Source organism: Lactuca saligna, chromosome 7 (assembly GCF_052625555.1).
Source record: "Lactuca saligna cultivar CGN05327 chromosome 7, ASM5262555v1, whole genome shotgun sequence".
NCBI lineage: Eukaryota > Viridiplantae > Streptophyta > Magnoliopsida > Asterales > Asteraceae > Lactuca > Lactuca saligna.
The window spans coordinates 7,949,975-7,967,443 of record NC_136423.1 but is presented as its reverse complement, the minus strand read 5'-3'; positions in this window follow the sequence as shown (position 1 = coordinate 7,967,443).

Here is a 17,469-nt window from a genome sequence, read left to right as displayed (position 1 = left end):
TGATTTGTAATTTTGCACTAGGTTTGTCTCCATATATGATGAGATTTTCACCGTTGGGAAGATTGAGACGAACGGCCTTTTCATGGCAAATAATGTCGGCATGGTGAAGACTCAACCAGTCCATACCGATGATTATATCAAAACTTCTTATCGAAATGGGCATAAGGTCGATTTGAAATAAGTGTTCGTTTAAATTTAATGTGCACCCGACGTACATATCACTTGTGCTTTCTGTTTTTCCATTAGCCATTTCTACAGTGAATATTTTATTAAGTGGTTGGGGTCTCCGGTTAAGTAGATGTTTGAATTTATGGCTCACAAAACTTCTCTCCGCACCGCAATCAAAGAGTATGCATGCATAAATGTTGTCGAGGAGAAACGTACCCGTAACTACTGTTGGATCAGTTATTGCTTCATTTTGACCTATCGCCAGCACTCTCCCAATACCACCAACATTCCTTGTCTTGGGGCAGTCCCTCTTGAAATGCCCGGTTTCTCCACATCCATAACATGCTTGGCTTACTCCAGTACCAGGAACTTGAGTGAATGGCCGCGCTGGTGCCTTATAGAAACGGGCTGTGTGCCCTTTCCTATCACAGTTCTTACAGTACATCTCGCGGCAATTACCGTGGTGATGGTAGTTGCATTTGTTGCACTTTGGCAAGTTCCCTGCATATTGTTTTGTTGGCGCCGGAGTTGTAGGAGTTGTGCCGGGAGTAGTAGCAGCATGAACCGCCACCATTTGTCTCTTTGAAGGTTCTTGCGAGGTTAATCCCTTTCTCTTGTTCCAGAATTTCTTCTTGCTGTTGTTATTGTTGTTGTTGTTCCCTTTGGTTGGTTCAGTTACGATAGTCGTGACTCCTTGGCAGACGCCATGATCAACGAGAGATTGCGCCAGTTCTTTGGCACTGTCGAAGGTCATGGGCTTGGAAGCTAGCACACTTCCTCGCAGTTGGGGTGATAATCCCCAGATGTACCTCTCCACTTTTTGGCTTTCTAGAATTAACATCCTAGGACAAAGTGTTATCAAATCGCTGAACCTATTGGTGTAGCCTGCGATGTCCAATCCTTTCATCGAAAGGTTCCACAATTCTTGTTCCAGCTTCTGAATCTCGCCCCTTGGGCAGTATTCCCGTAGGAGCATTCGCTTCAAATTTTCCCAACCTATGGAGTTCGCCACCACCAGGGTTAGCGTCTTGACGTGGCCGTTCCACCATGTCAAGGCGCGTTCAGAGAATGTACAAGCAGCAAATTTTACTTTGCTTTCTTCCGGGCATGCGCAAATTTCAAATACAGCTTCCGTTTTCTCTATCCATTGGGACAGAGCCAATACTCCTCCAGCTCCATAAAAAGGAATAGGTTTTCCATTGGTGAAGTCTTTGTAAGTGCAGACTCCAGTACGGCCTTGGCTTGGGCCGTTGGTAAAGCTATTTATTCCACCTCCCGACCCATTGTTGCTCATTTGAGCCATCGCCGCGGTTACAACGGCTGTTACAGCAGTTTGGAACATAGCTGCATCCATAGTTGGAGGAGGTGGTATAGGTGGTGCTGGAGTTGATTTTCTGCGTGTTGATCTACGAGGAGGCATGTTCTGGTAGAGAAAATAAGAATGAATACTATAAGTTTCTAATGTTTTGACAATCGTGTAGTTGAGGGTTAGTCGTATCTTGTAATTTGTTTTGACTTTAGTTTTTGGTTTCAAATTAGATATAACAATTTAATTAATTTCGAGAGGTATATAAAGAGGTACTGCATATATATATATATATATATATATATATATATATATATATATATATATATATATATATATATATGTCACACCTAAGGTGTGTTTCATTATGCTTCTGGGAAAATTTGACCTATCTAAGAGGGCTCCGTTTACAGATACAAAAGAAAATAAGAGAAAAACTTTATCCGCGGTCCTAGTCTATATCAAAATTTGTTGGAGCTTGAACAAACTCTACTTGTGGCGTTTGGAGCTGGATTCGGCATCTGACCGTTTGACTCCCATCAGTCGCCTCTCGAAATCCGCTTGTTGTTCTCTCATCTCTCTTATTTCATCTAGAGCTGTTATCATTTGGTTCTGAAGTGTCCCCGTGTAGATTTGGATATTCTCATGTAGTCCTTCCAAACGGCTGATGTCGGAGGCGTTACCTTGGGTAGCAGCATTGATCTCTCGAATTCTGGTTGCTTGTTGGTCTGCCTGGTAGTTCTGGTTAGCTATAGCGTTCACGACAACGGGAAGTGCTCGATCAGCTGAGCCTCCTCCACTGACATTGTAAAAATCCCGACACATGCCGAATGGGGGGCGTACACCTTGCTGACGGCTCCAGTAGTAGATGTGGCTTCCCCATATGGGAATGGGTCCCGGTTGATGTGGCCTGATCACTGGAGGATGGGGGATGGGAGGGTCGATTACTTCTGGTTCGGAATCTGTTCCACTAGAAATTTCCACGATCTCCTCGTCGACTTCGTATTCTTCTCCGACTTCGATTTCGAATTCTTCTTCGACTTCTTCTTTGATTTCCTCTGGGTCTTCCTCCGGTCTTCTTCTATCCAGCCGCCGTTACCTTGATTTAGGTAGTAGGGGTCTCCCGGTAAAGGAAATCCGGCCATTTGTCTGATAGGGGTATGAGATTTTTATAAGAAGAGAAATTTTTAATTAACGACTTCCTAAGCTTATTTATATCTTTACTGAGCGCAATGTTTTATCGTTTAATAATAGACTTATAGTATTTCAATTTAGCGAATTTAGATTTTATAAGTTTTTGGCTTGTTGACTACTACGACCATTCCTCGACGTATATTGGTCAAATCCAGGATAAATATAGTTGATCAGGCTATATTTATTCTTGATTTGATTACATACCCCAAGGCTCGATCGTGGTATTGCAACTTGCCATACTACTTTTTAGAAAAACTTGTCATGATGCGAGGCTGATACGTGCGGTAAAAATGTATATATTTAAAAGAAAATATATTTCTATGAAAATGTTGTTATCAGAGGGTTTTTGGTTCCCGTTGTATTTAGAGTTTGTATATCTTATGTGGTTTGATATACTTAGTTCACTATAAACAATGCTCTCATACCAATCTGTCACACCCCCAAACCAGAATGGCGGAAACATTCGGGGGTGGATGACTTCACGTAGTATCACAACAATTGAATATTGTAAAGAAAGTAACACAACCATCATATATATATAAAATGAAAACGTATATTGTTGCGTTATACATGTTAACAAAATAATATTACAATATGATGATAAATGTTTAATGATAAAAACATCCTTTGTGTTCCTTCTCCCAAAAGCTGGTAGTTTACCTGTATCACTGATTCCCTGAGAAATACAAGTGGTTTTGAAAAGTGTCAACAATTAAGTTGGTGAGTTCATGAGTGTTTCGAGTTGAAAAGTATATCCCTTTTGGTAGTAAATTGGTAAACGAGGTTTTTAGAAAATCCAATATTTTCTTGTAAAATGAAAGAGTTTCCAAAGTTGGAATGTGTTAGTAACTTTTATAAACAAATGATAACAATAATTTTGTATGAAAATATAATGTAGGAAAACTGCGATGCACATATGAATCTCGTAAATCAATCTTGTTTTATACTTTTTATGTGAGTTTTATAACCATACTAATGACACTGACGGCCTGTAACAACATTCTTCAAGTGTTGCAGTGTTATGACATTTGTCACCCCAGACCTGCCGGTCTAACTATAGCTAGTAGTTTAGGTGCGGGATTGTCAATCCCGTATACATCTATACACAAGTATCACGCTCTCCCTCCAAGAGATTATGGTGTGACATCCCCAAAAATCACGGCCAGAAAAGGCCGATTTTGTTTATGCTTTATAAAAATCAGAGTACTTCATTTTATAAAAATGTTGCGGAATTTGTTCCCAGAAAAACATGGTAAATACGTTATTAAAACATTTTCGATGAAACGTATTTATTTCATTTTAAAACGTTTGGGATGTCATCGTTAATACAGAAACATAAGCATAAACAGAACTTACAATTATTTACACTAGTGATCTACATCTCTTTAAATCTCTCAGTGTATTGTGACTTCATATCAACACCTGTGATAAAAATAAACTGAGTGGGTCAGGTTGGGAAACCTGGTGAGCACATAGGGTTTTCAACCCACAATAATATAATTCTTTTTTTTTTAAACATCAAACAATCAACCCAATTACCCATTCCCGTTATCCTCACATTACGTCCCTAAAACATCTAACACAAGGGACCTAGTCAAAGGACTATCATTGGGATGGAGTATATCTGGTGAGCACACAGTTCACACAGTTCGAATAAACACACAGTTCGAATAAACACACAGTTCGGTTAAACACAAAGTTCAAATAAACACCTACAGGTTGCGAGCCTATTAGTGTTCCACTGGACTGTCTAGAATAGTCCGTGGTCGTCATCTATACTCCGCTAGATGACTAGATCATCAAGAACATCTATAACGAGGCATCTCATTATTTCATTTTATCACACAGCAACTAATACATCTACCCATGTCTTACCCAACACATTCTGTAGATATAAAATACATATATAGTTTAAATCATTGAAAACATGTATAAAACGTTCATCCAGCATAGATAGCAAGTATACAGATAATATACACACACAGCACGTAATTTATATAAAATACTTCATATCTATGTGTAAGCTGAAAGTAACTATGCACTCACTTGAAAAGGTGGTGATTCCGAACTCAGACAGCGCTTCGCTTCTTAAATAGAATTTTCTTCGACGAAACCTAGTATTATTACCACTAGAGTTTAGTTTATTATTCGCCGAGACTAATTAATAGTCTAGCTATTATTATTATTATATAAGCGTAAAAAAAAATACTTATATAACCCATAATAATAGCCCAAGTATTTATTATAAGTTCATAATAACAATACTAATTTTAAATATAAGCTATATTAAAATAAGGTAAGCATAACTTACTTACAAGGGGGTTTTAGCTAGGAGTCGGGCTCTGCAGGGGCAGAACTTCGTCGCTGAATCTTTCTAAGAAAGATTCGTGCAGCGCTTCAGCGCTCACCTTACTATACTAAACTACAGAAAGAGAAGTCGAATCACGAGGGACCGAAATGCTCGGGGGATAAGGAGAGAAAGACTCTTGAATCAAGAGAATGGTGCAAGAAATATGAGAGCCCAAGCCTCTTATTTATAGTAATTGAATTTACAAAAACTACCCTCCATAATTACTTAATAACCTTATAGTTATATAAACAACTAAACACCCCTCTATAATACTATTTTAAATGGATTTAATGATATTTGTACTAAACTAATGTCGAAAGAACTCAACATTAGTCTTATAATGACCGCATTGTCGATACCTTTCTAATGATATATACATATGTATATATATGTGTACGTATACATGTTTTATACTTTATTTTAATACGTAAATATGCTATTATAATTTGTAACTCGTTCATACGAACTCCGTTTTTGACGTTCTTTATATCCGCGCGTAGGTGGAGACGTACTCTACAACTTTCGTTTAGACTCCGTCGGCTAATTTTGACTTTATTTTTAAAGTTATATTTTTAACAGGCCGGGACAGGATTGGTCCGTTAAAATCTCATAACTTCTTTATCCGATGTCCATTTTCATCTGTCTTTTTATCGTTACGCTACTAATAACGAGATCTTCGATTCTTGTTTAGGTTGTGTCGGCTAAAAATCAATCGATCTAAAATTCGAATTTCGGGCTGTACACCGCTAATCCGAAACTTCGAAAAATCATAACTTCTTCATACGAAGTCAGATTTGGGCGTTCTTTTTATCGATGTTCTTAGTTTAACATATTCTACGACTTTCGTTTAGAGCGCTAAGGCTAAATCTCTCTCTATCATAAATTTACTATTTACGCTTCCCGACGCCGTGCCGGTTCCGACGCGAAACTTCGACGGGTCATAACTTCTTCGTTATAACTCGGATTTCGGCGTTCGTTATATGTACGGAAACCTTGTGACATATTCTACAACTTGGTTAAGATTATTTATTCTAAATAATCTTTTTGTCGAAAAGTTGTTTTTGACCCCTATTGCCTTTAAATTGACTAGCCCGGATCTGCGGGCGTTACAATTATCTCCCCCTTAGGATGATTACGTCCCGGAATCATCAACGAAACAAGGATCGTATAATGACTCCATACGTCATCTCTTCATCCTAGGTAATAATTATAACTTCTTTATTCCTTCAAGTCTATCTCTTAGACTTATTGACTGTAAGTAGTACTTGATCGTGCACCTGCTCTCTACCTCACACTAGACTTCAAATTATGACCTATCATTATGTGATGCACGTTTAGACTTAGGTCTCTTAGAGTTAAATTCTAAAATAGACTATGCCTTCCTTCATGTTCTAATGTGATATAATCACACTTTAACATGTAGCGTTTCTGGCTACCAACTTCTTTAACAACGAACGCGATACTTCTATTGATCGCTTTGATTTCAATTGTTTGGTTTAAGTCGGATGCTACACCGAACTTGGTTCCCTGAACCACGCAACATACTCATCGTAGTCGGACTCAATTCGGTACGACCACTAGGGTCGGAAATTAACAATCTTTTTAGTCATTATCGAAACGATGGTAATGACATACTTGAAAAAAAACAAAATCAGTTACTAGCTTCTTGGTAACCTTGTGAATTTCCCTGATCCAAGTGTGAGTCATGTGCTTCCGGTAGTATAGGCCTCTACTACCATTCACACCTACTCATACTCGTCCCAAGTATTGTCCCGCAGTCTCTCCAAGTCACCATACAAGAAAAAAAACAACTTAACACATCAGATAACAAAACAAAGGTTTCATATTATTTCTTGAAACGATTACATAGGTGTTCAAGTTCACCCTAGACTATGCCTCTAACAGGCTACATCATATGATTCTATGGCTACATTATAACTCGATCCTTGGATGTCAAGCCGTCATTCCTGAATCCTCGCATTGTCATCTGCTTCGTCTAGGATCATATGAAATGCTCTGGCCTTCGGTTTTGGCGGAATGTTTGGTTTTTCCGCCTCTTTCTTTTTCGGGCAATCCTTAGCAACATGCCCTTCTTCACGGCATTCATAACACACCCTTTTGCACTCGTTGGCGTAATGTCCGGTCTTCCCACACTTGTAGCAAGTCACTTCTTCGCTACATTTCCCAAAGTGATTCTTTTTGCACTTCTCGCACCATTTCACTTTGTTTCCTCCTCCGCTAGACTCCTTTGAACCAGACTTGATCTTCTTATTGGGCCTCGTAGATTCCTCAAACTTCCTCTTTTCGCCAACCTCAATCTTGTTGGCAGCTCTTCCCTTAATCATATCTTCCACAGACTTGGCAGCCCAGATAGCTGCCTCCAGAGTAGGTGCCTGACGCACTGGCACCGCGTACTCCCATGGAAGTCCCTTTACGTACTTGTCGATTTTCGTCAGCTCATCCGGAACAAGAAGCAAGGCAAACTCCATCTTTTCTGTAAAGTTGTTCGTGTATTCATCGATTGACATGCTTCCCTTCTTCAGGGTTAGAAACTGGTTCTCTAGCTCAAGCAGGTTTTGAGCTGAGCAGTACTTTCGTTTGAATTGCACCAGAAATTCTGCCCATGTCAGTTGCAGGGGCTCATTAGGGCTCAGAGTCTTCCCCAAGGTATTCCACCAACGTACAACACTTCCTCGAAACTGACGCACTGCAAATGTGGTCTGTAGCTTCCCTCTGCAACCGCATGTCATGAAGGCTAACTCCATCTCCGAGATCCAATCCATGACCCCGATCGGATCCTCCTTTCCAGTGAAAGTCGATGGCTTGCAAGTCAGAAAATCCTTGTACTTGCATCCATTCCTCTCGACTTCGTCATCTTGGTTGTTTTGTCGAACTATTGGTGGGTTGACTTGACCAACAGTCCCACTGTAGTTTCCTTCCTCAGTCCACCCTTCGTTCAACTCGGGCTGTTCGATCTGAATAGTGGCTTCCTCACGATTTTGCTGGAGCAAACGTCTGGTTTCCTCCATTTGACGATCCAACATCGCTTGGATCATCGCTTGCACTCCGGACATTGTGACTGGCTCAGCGGCGGCTTCTATCACCGGTATTTGCTCAATCACTGGGGGTTGGTTTCTGTTCCCATTTGCATTCATGTTTCCACTACGGGTTCTTGCCATCTTGATCTATACACCGAATAAGGTAAATCTAGATCTTTACTTAGGATTGATGGTTAAATCATCCTTATCACTCCGAAACGTTTATATGCTAGTTCTAATATCGTAGTCGTACGTTTAGAATCCTAAACACATAAGGTTTCCAGATCCGGTCGGCAACAGACCATAGATCCGAACAACTAACAGCATATCAGGCACAAGTATTTAGCACATAAAAGCATTTTAGGCACAATTCCTAAAATAATCTAGTGCTCACACCTCACAATCATCGCTTAGCATTCTAAGTTTAAGTCTAGAAATAAATCCATATTCCTAGTTCGCTTAAACTAATGCTCTGATACCAACTGTGACATCCCCAAAAATCACGGCCAGAAAAGACCGATTTTGTTTATGCTTTATAAAAATCAGAGTACTTCATTTTATAAAAATGTTGCGGAATTTGTTCCCAGAAAAACATGGTAAATACGTTATTAAAACATTTTCGATGAAACGTATTTATTTCATTTTAAAACGTTTGGGATGTCATCGTTAATACAGAAACATAAGCATAAACAGAACTTACAATTATTTACACTAGTGATCTACATCTCTTTAAATCTCTCAGTGTATTGTGACTTCATATCAACACCTGTGATAAAAATAAACTGAGTGGGTCAGGTTGGGAAACCTGGTGAGCACATAGGGTTTTCAACCCACAATAATATAATTCTTTTTTTTTTAAACATCAAACAATCAACCCAATTACCCATTCCCGTTATCCTCACATTACGTCCCTAAAACATCTAACACAAGGGACCTAGTCAAAGGACTATCATTGGGATGGAGTATATCTGGTGAGCACACAGTTCACACAGTTCGAATAAACACACAGTTCGAATAAACACACAGTTCGGTTAAACACAAAGTTCAAATAAACACCTACAGGTTGCGAGCCTATTAGTGTTCCACTGGACTGTCTAGAATAGTCCGTGGTCGTCATCTATACTCCGCTAGATGACTAGATCATCAAGAACATCTATAACGAGGCATCTCATTATTTCATTTTATCACACAGCAACTAATACATCTACCCATGTCTTACCCAACACATTCTGTAGATATAAAATACATATATAGTTTAAATCATTGAAAACATGTATAAAACGTTCATCCAGCATAGATAGCAAGTATACAGATAATATACACACACAGCACGTAATTTATATAAAATACTTCATATCTATGTGTAAGCTGAAAGTAACTATGCACTCACTTGAAAAGGTGGTGATTCCGAACTCAGACAGCGCTTCGCTTCTTAAATAGAATTTTCTTCGACGAAACCTAGTATTATTACCACTAGAGTTTAGTTTATTATTCGCCGAGACTAATTAATAGTCTAGCTATTATTATTATTATATAAGCGTAAAAAAAAATACTTATATAACCCATAATAATAGCCCAAGTATTTATTATAAGTTCATAATAACAATACTAATTTTAAATATAAGCTATATTAAAATAAGGTAAGCATAACTTACTTACAAGGGGGTTTTAGCTAGGAGTCGGGCTCTGCAGGGGCAGAACTTCGTCGCTGAATCTTTCTAAGAAAGATTCGTGCAGCGCTTCAGCGCTCACCTTACTATACTAAACTACAGAAAGAGAAGTCGAATCACGAGGGACCGAAATGCTCGGGGGATAAGGAGAGAAAGACTCTTGAATCAAGAGAATGGTGCAAGAAATATGAGAGCCCAAGCCTCTTATTTATAGTAATTGAATTTACAAAAACTACCCTCCATAATTACTTAATAACCTTATAGTTATATAAACAACTAAACACCCCTCTATAATACTATTTTAAATGGATTTAATGATAGTTGTACTAAACTAATGTCGAAAGAACTCAACATTAGTCTTATAATGACCGCATTGTCGATACCTTTCTAATGATATATACATATGTATATATATGTGTACGTATACATGTTTTATACTTTATTTTAATACGTAAATATGCTATTATAATTTGTAACTCGTTCATACGAACTCCGTTTTTGACGTTCTTTATATCCGCGCGTAGGTGGAGACGTACTCTACAACTTTCGTTTAGACTCCGTCGGCTAATTTTGACTTTATTTTTAAAGTTATATTTTTAACAGGCCGGGACAGGATTGGTCCGTTAAAATCTCATAACTTCTTTATCCGATGTCCATTTTCATCTGTCTTTTTATCGTTACGCTACTAATAACGAGATCTTCGATTCTTGTTTAGGTTGTGTCGGCTAAAAATCAATCGATCTAAAATTCGAATTTCGGGCTGTACACCGCTAATCCGAAACTTCGAAAAATCATAACTTCTTCATACGAAGTCAGATTTGGGCGTTCTTTTTATCGATGTTCTTAGTTTAACATATTCTACGACTTTCGTTTAGAGCGCTAAGGCTAAATCTCTCTCTATCATAAATTTACTATTTACGCTTCCCGACGCCGTGCCGGTTCCGACGCGAAACTTCGACGGGTCATAACTTCTTCGTTATAACTCGGATTTCGGCGTTCGTTATATGTACGGAAACCTTGTGACATATTCTACAACTTGGTTAAGATTATTTATTCTAAATAATCTTTTTGTCGAAAAGTTGTTTTTGACCCCTATTGCCTTTAAATTGACTAGCCCGGATCTGCGGGCGTTACAATTATCTCCCCCTTAGGATGATTACGTCCCGGAATCATCAACGAAACAAGGATCGTATAATGACTCCATACGTCATCTCTTCATCCTAGGTAATAATTATAACTTCTTTATTCCTTCAAGTCTATCTCTTAGACTTATTGACTGTAAGTAGTACTTGATCGTGCACCTGCTCTCTACCTCACACTAGACTTCAAATTATGACCTATCATTATGTGATGCACGTTTAGACTTAGGTCTCTTAGAGTTAAATTCTAAAATAGACTATGCCTTCCTTCATGTTCTAATGTGATATAATCACACTTTAACATGTAGCGTTTCTGGCTACCAACTTCTTTAACAACGAACGCGATACTTCTATTGATCGCTTTGATTTCAATTGTTTGGTTTAAGTCGGATGCTACACCGAACTTGGTTCCCTGAACCACGCAACATACTCATCGTAGTCGGACTCAATTCGGTACGACCACTAGGGTCGGAAATTAACAATCTTTTTAGTCATTATCGAAACGATGGTAATGACATACTTGAAAAAAAACAAAATCAGTTACTAGCTTCTTGGTAACCTTGTGACTTTCCCTGATCCAAGTGTGAGTCATGTGCTTCCGGTAGTATAGGCCTCTACTACCATTCACACCTACTCATACTCGTCCCAAGTATTGTCCTGCAGTCTCTCCAAGTCACCATACAAGAAAAAAAACAACTTAACACATCAGATAACAAAACAAAGGTTTCATATTATTTCTTGAAACGATTACATAGGTGTTCAAGTTCACCCTAGACTATGCCTCTAACAGGCTACATCATATGATTCTATGGCTACATTATAACTCGATCCTTGGATGTCAAGCCGTCATTCCTGAATCCTCGCATTGTCATCTGCTTCGTCTAGGATCATATGAAATGCTCTGGCCTTCGGTTTTGGCGGAATGTTTGGTTTTTCCGCCTCTTTCTTTTTCGGGCAATCCTTAGCAACATGCCCTTCTTCACGGCATTCATAACACACCCTTTTGCACTCGTTGGCGTAATGTCCGGTCTTCCCACACTTGTAGCAAGTCACTTCTTCGCTACATTTCCCAAAGTGATTCTTTTTGCACTTCTCGCACCATTTCACTTTGTTTCCTCCTCCGCTAGACTCCTTTGAACCAGACTTGATCTTCTTATTGGGCCTCGTAGATTCCTCAAACTTCCTCTTTTCGCCAACCTCAATCTTGTTGGCAGCTCTTCCCTTAATCATATCTTCCACAGACTTGGCAGCCCAGATAGCTGCCTCCAGAGTAGGTGCCTGACGCACTGGCACCGCGTACTCCCATGGAAGTCCCTTTACGTACTTGTCGATTTTCGTCAGCTCATCCGGAACAAGAAGCAAGGCAAACTCCATCTTTTCTGTAAAGTTGTTCGTGTATTCATCGATTGACATGCTTCCCTTCTTCAGGGTTAGAAACTGGTTCTCTAGCTCAAGCAGGTTTTGAGCTGAGCAGTACTTTCGTTTGAATTGCACCAGAAATTCTGCCCATGTCAGTTGCAGGGGCTCATTAGGGCTCAGAGTCTTCCCCAAGGTATTCCACCAACGTACAACACTTCCTCGAAACTGACGCACTGCAAATGTGGTCTGTAGCTTCCCTCTGCAACCGCATGTCATGAAGGCTAACTCCATCTCCGAGATCCAATCCATGACCCCGATCGGATCCTCCTTTCCAGTGAAAGTCGATGGCTTGCAAGTCAGAAAATCCTTGTACTTGCATCCATTCCTCTCGACTTCGTCATCTTGGTTGTTTTGTCGAACTATTGGTGGGTTGACTTGACCAACAGTCCCACTGTAGTTTCCTTCCTCAGTCCACCCTTCGTTCAACTCGGGCTGTTCGATCTGAATAGTGGCTTCCTCACGATTTTGCTGGAGCAAACGTCTGGTTTCCTCCATTTGACGATCCAACATCGCTTGGATCATCGCTTGCACTCCGGACATTGTGACTGGCTCAGCGGCGGCTTCTATCACCGGTATTTGCTCAATCACTGGGGGTTGGTTTCTGTTCCCATTTGCATTCATGTTTCCACTACGGGTTCTTGCCATCTTGATCTATACACCGAATAAGGTAAATCTAGATCTTTACTTAGGATTGATGGTTAAATCATCCTTATCACTCCGAAACGTTTATATGCTAGTTCTAATATCGTAGTCGTACGTTTAGAATCCTAAACACATAAGGTTTCCAGATCCGGTCGGCAACAGACCATAGATCCGAACAACTAACAGCATATCAGGCACAAGTATTTAGCACATAAAAGCATTTTAGGCACAATTCCTAAAATAATCTAGTGCTCACACCTCACAATCATCGCTTAGCATTCTAAGTTTAAGTCTAGAAATAAATCCATATTCCTAGTTCGCTTAAACTAATGCTCTGATACCAACTGTGACATCCCCAAAAATCACGGCCAGAAAAGACCGATTTTGTTTATGCTTTATAAAAATCAGAGTACTTCATTTTATAAAAATGTTGCGGAATTTGTTCCCAGAAAAACATGGTAAATACGTTATTAAAACATTTTCGATGAAACGTATTTATTTCATTTTAAAACGTTTGGGATGTCATCGTTAATACAGAAACATAAGCATAAACAGAACTTACAATTATTTACACTAGTGATCTACATCTCTTTAAATCTCTCAGTGTATTGTGACTTCATATCAACACCTGTGATAAAAATAAACTGAGTGGGTCAGGTTGGGAAACCTGGTGAGCACATAGGGTTTTCAACCCACAATAATATAATTTTTTTTTTTTAAACATCAAACAATCAACCCAATTACCCATTCCCGTTATCCTCACATTACGTCCCTAAAACATCTAACACAAGGGACCTAGTCAAAGGACTATCATTGGGATGGAGTATATCTGGTGAGCACACAGTTCACACAGTTCGAATAAACACACAGTTCGAATAAACACACAGTTCGGTTAAACACAAAGTTCAAATAAACACCTACAGGTTGCGAGCCTATTAGTGTTCCACTGGACTGTCTAGAATAGTCCGTGGTCGTCATCTATACTCCGCTAGATGACTAGATCATCAAGAACATCTATAACGAGGCATCTCATTATTTCATTTTATCACACAGCAACTAATACATCTACCCATGTCTTACCCAACACATTCTGTAGATATAAAATACATATATAGTTTAAATCATTGAAAACATGTATAAAACGTTCATCCAGCATAGATAGCAAGTATACAGATAATATACACACACAGCACGTAATTTATATAAAATACTTCATATCTATGTGTAAGCTGAAAGTAACTATGCACTCACTTGAAAAGGTGGTGATTCCGAACTCAGACAGCGCTTCGCTTCTTAAATAGAATTTTCTTCGACGAAACCTAGTATTATTACCACTAGAGTTTAGTTTATTATTCGCCGAGACTAATTAATAGTCTAGCTATTATTATTATATAAGCGTAAAAAAAAATACTTATATAACCCATAATAAAAGCCCAAGTATTTATTATAAGTTCATAATAACAATACTAATTTTAAATATAAGCTATATTAAAATAAGGTAAGCATAACTTACTTACAAGGGGGTTTTAGCTAGGAGTCGGGCTCTGCAGGGGCAGAACTTCGTCGCTGAATCTTTCTAAGAAAGATTCGTGCAGCGCTTCAGCGCTCACCTTACTATACTAAACTACAGAAAGAGAAGTCGAATCACGAGGGACCGAAATGCTCGGGGGATAAGGAGAGAAAGACTCTTGAATCAAGAGAATGGTGCAAGAAATATGAGAGCCCAAGCCTCTTATTTATAGTAATTGAATTTACAAAAACTACCCTCCATAATTACTTAATAACCTTATAGTTATATAAACAACTAAACACCCCTCTATAATACTATTTTAAATGGATTTAATGATATTTGTACTAAACTAATGTCGAAAGAACTCAACATTAGTCTTATAATGACCGCATTGTCGATACCTTTCTAATGATATATACATATGTATATATATGTGTACGTATACATGTTTTATACTTTATTTTAATACGTAAATATGCTATTATAATTTGTAACTCGTTCATACGAACTCCGTTTTTGACGTTCTTTATATCCGCGCGTAGGTGGAGACGTACTCTACAACTTTCGTTTAGACTCCGTCGGCTAATTTTGACTTTATTTTTAAAGTTATATTTTTAACAGGCCGGGACAGGATTGGTCCGTTAAAATCTCATAACTTCTTTATCCGATGTCCATTTTCATCTGTCTTTTTATCGTTACGCTACTAATAACGAGATCTTCGATTCTTGTTTAGGTTGTGTCGGCTAAAAATCAATCGATCTAAAATTCGAATTTCGGGCTGTACACCGCTAATCCGAAACTTCGAAAAATCATAACTTCTTCATACGAAGTCAGATTTGGGCGTTCTTTTTATCGATGTTCTTAGTTTAACATATTCTACGACTTTCGTTTAGAGCGCTAAGGCTAAATCTCTCTCTATCATAAATTTACTATTTACGCTTCCCGACGCCGTGCCGGTTCCGACGCGAAACTTCGACGGGTCATAACTTCTTCGTTATAACTCGGATTTCGGCGTTCGTTATATGTACGGAAACCTTGTGACATATTCTACAACTTGGTTAAGATTATTTATTCTAAATAATCTTTTTGTCGAAAAGTTGTTTTTGACCCCTATTGCCTTTAAATTGACTAGCCCGGATCTGCGGGCGTTACAATTATCTCCCCCTTAGGATGATTACGTCCCGGAATCATCAACGAAACAAGGATCGTATAATGACTCCATACGTCATCTCTTCATCCTAGGTAATAATTATAACTTCTTTATTCCTTCAAGTCTATCTCTTAGACTTATTGACTGTAAGTAGTACTTGATCGTGCACCTGCTCTCTACCTCACACTAGACTTCAAATTATGACCTATCATTATGTGATGCACGTTTAGACTTAGGTCTCTTAGAGTTAAATTCTAAAATAGACTATGCCTTCCTTCATGTTCTAATGTGATATAATCACACTTTAACATGTAGCGTTTCTGGCTACCAACTTCTTTAACAACGAACGCGATACTTCTATTGATCGCTTTGATTTCAATTGTTTGGTTTAAGTCGGATGCTACACCGAACTTGGTTCCCTGAACCACGCAACATACTCATCGTAGTCGGACTCAATTCGGTACGACCACTAGGGTCGGAAATTAACAATCTTTTTAGTCATTATCGAAACGATGGTAATGACATACTTGAAAAAAAACAAAATCAGTTACTAGCTTCTTGGTAACCTTGTGACTTTCCCTGATCCAAGTGTGAGTCATGTGCTTCCGGTAGTATAGGCCTCTACTACCATTCACACCTACTCATACTCGTCCCAAGTATTGTCCTGCAGTCTCTCCAAGTCACCATACAAGAAAAAAAACAACTTAACACATCAGATAACAAAACAAAGGTTTCATATTATTTCTTGAAACGATTACATAGGTGTTCAAGTTCACCCTAGACTATGCCTCTAACAGGCTACATCATATGATTCTATGGCTACATTATAACTCGATCCTTGGATGTCAAGCCGTCATTCCTGAATCCTCGCATTGTCATCTGCTTCGTCTAGGATCATATGAAATGCTCTGGCCTTCGGTTTTGGCGGAATGTTTGGTTTTTCCGCCTCTTTCTTTTTCGGGCAATCCTTAGCAACATGCCCTTCTTCACGGCATTCATAACACACCCTTTTGCACTCGTTGGCGTAATGTCCGGTCTTCCCACACTTGTAGCAAGTCACTTCTTCGCTACATTTCCCAAAGTGATTCTTTTTGCACTTCTCGCACCATTTCACTTTGTTTCCTCCTCCGCTAGACTCCTTTGAACCAGACTTGATCTTCTTATTGGGCCTCGTAGATTCCTCAAACTTCCTCTTTTCGCCAACCTCAATCTTGTTGGCAGCTCTTCCCTTAATCATATCTTCCACAGACTTGGCAGCCCAGATAGCTGCCTCCAGAGTAGGTGCCTGACGCACTGGCACCGCGTACTCCCATGGAAGTCCCTTTACGTACTTGTCGATTTTCGTCAGCTCATCCGGAACAAGAAGCAAGGCAAACTCCATCTTTTCTGTAAAGTTGTTCGTGTATTCATCGATTGACATGCTTCCCTTCTTCAGGGTTAGAAACTGGTTCTCTAGCTCAAGCAGGTTTTGAGCTGAGCAGTACTTTCGTTTGAATTGCACCAGAAATTCTGCCCATGTCAGTTGCAGGGGCTCATTAGGGCTCAGAGTCTTCCCCAAGGTATTCCACCAACGTACAACACTTCCTCGAAACTGACGCACTGCAAATGTGGTCTGTAGCTTCCCTCTGCAACCGCATGTCATGAAGGCTAACTCCATCTCCGAGATCCAATCCATGACCCCGATCGGATCCTCCTTTCCAGTGAAAGTCGATGGCTTGCAAGTCAGAAAATCCTTGTACTTGCATCCATTCCTCTCGACTTCGTCATCTTGGTTGTTTTGTCGAACTATTGGTGGGTTGACTTGACCAACAGTCCCACTGTAGTTTCCTTCCTCAGTCCACCCTTCGTTCAACTCGGGCTGTTCGATCTGAATAGTGGCTTCC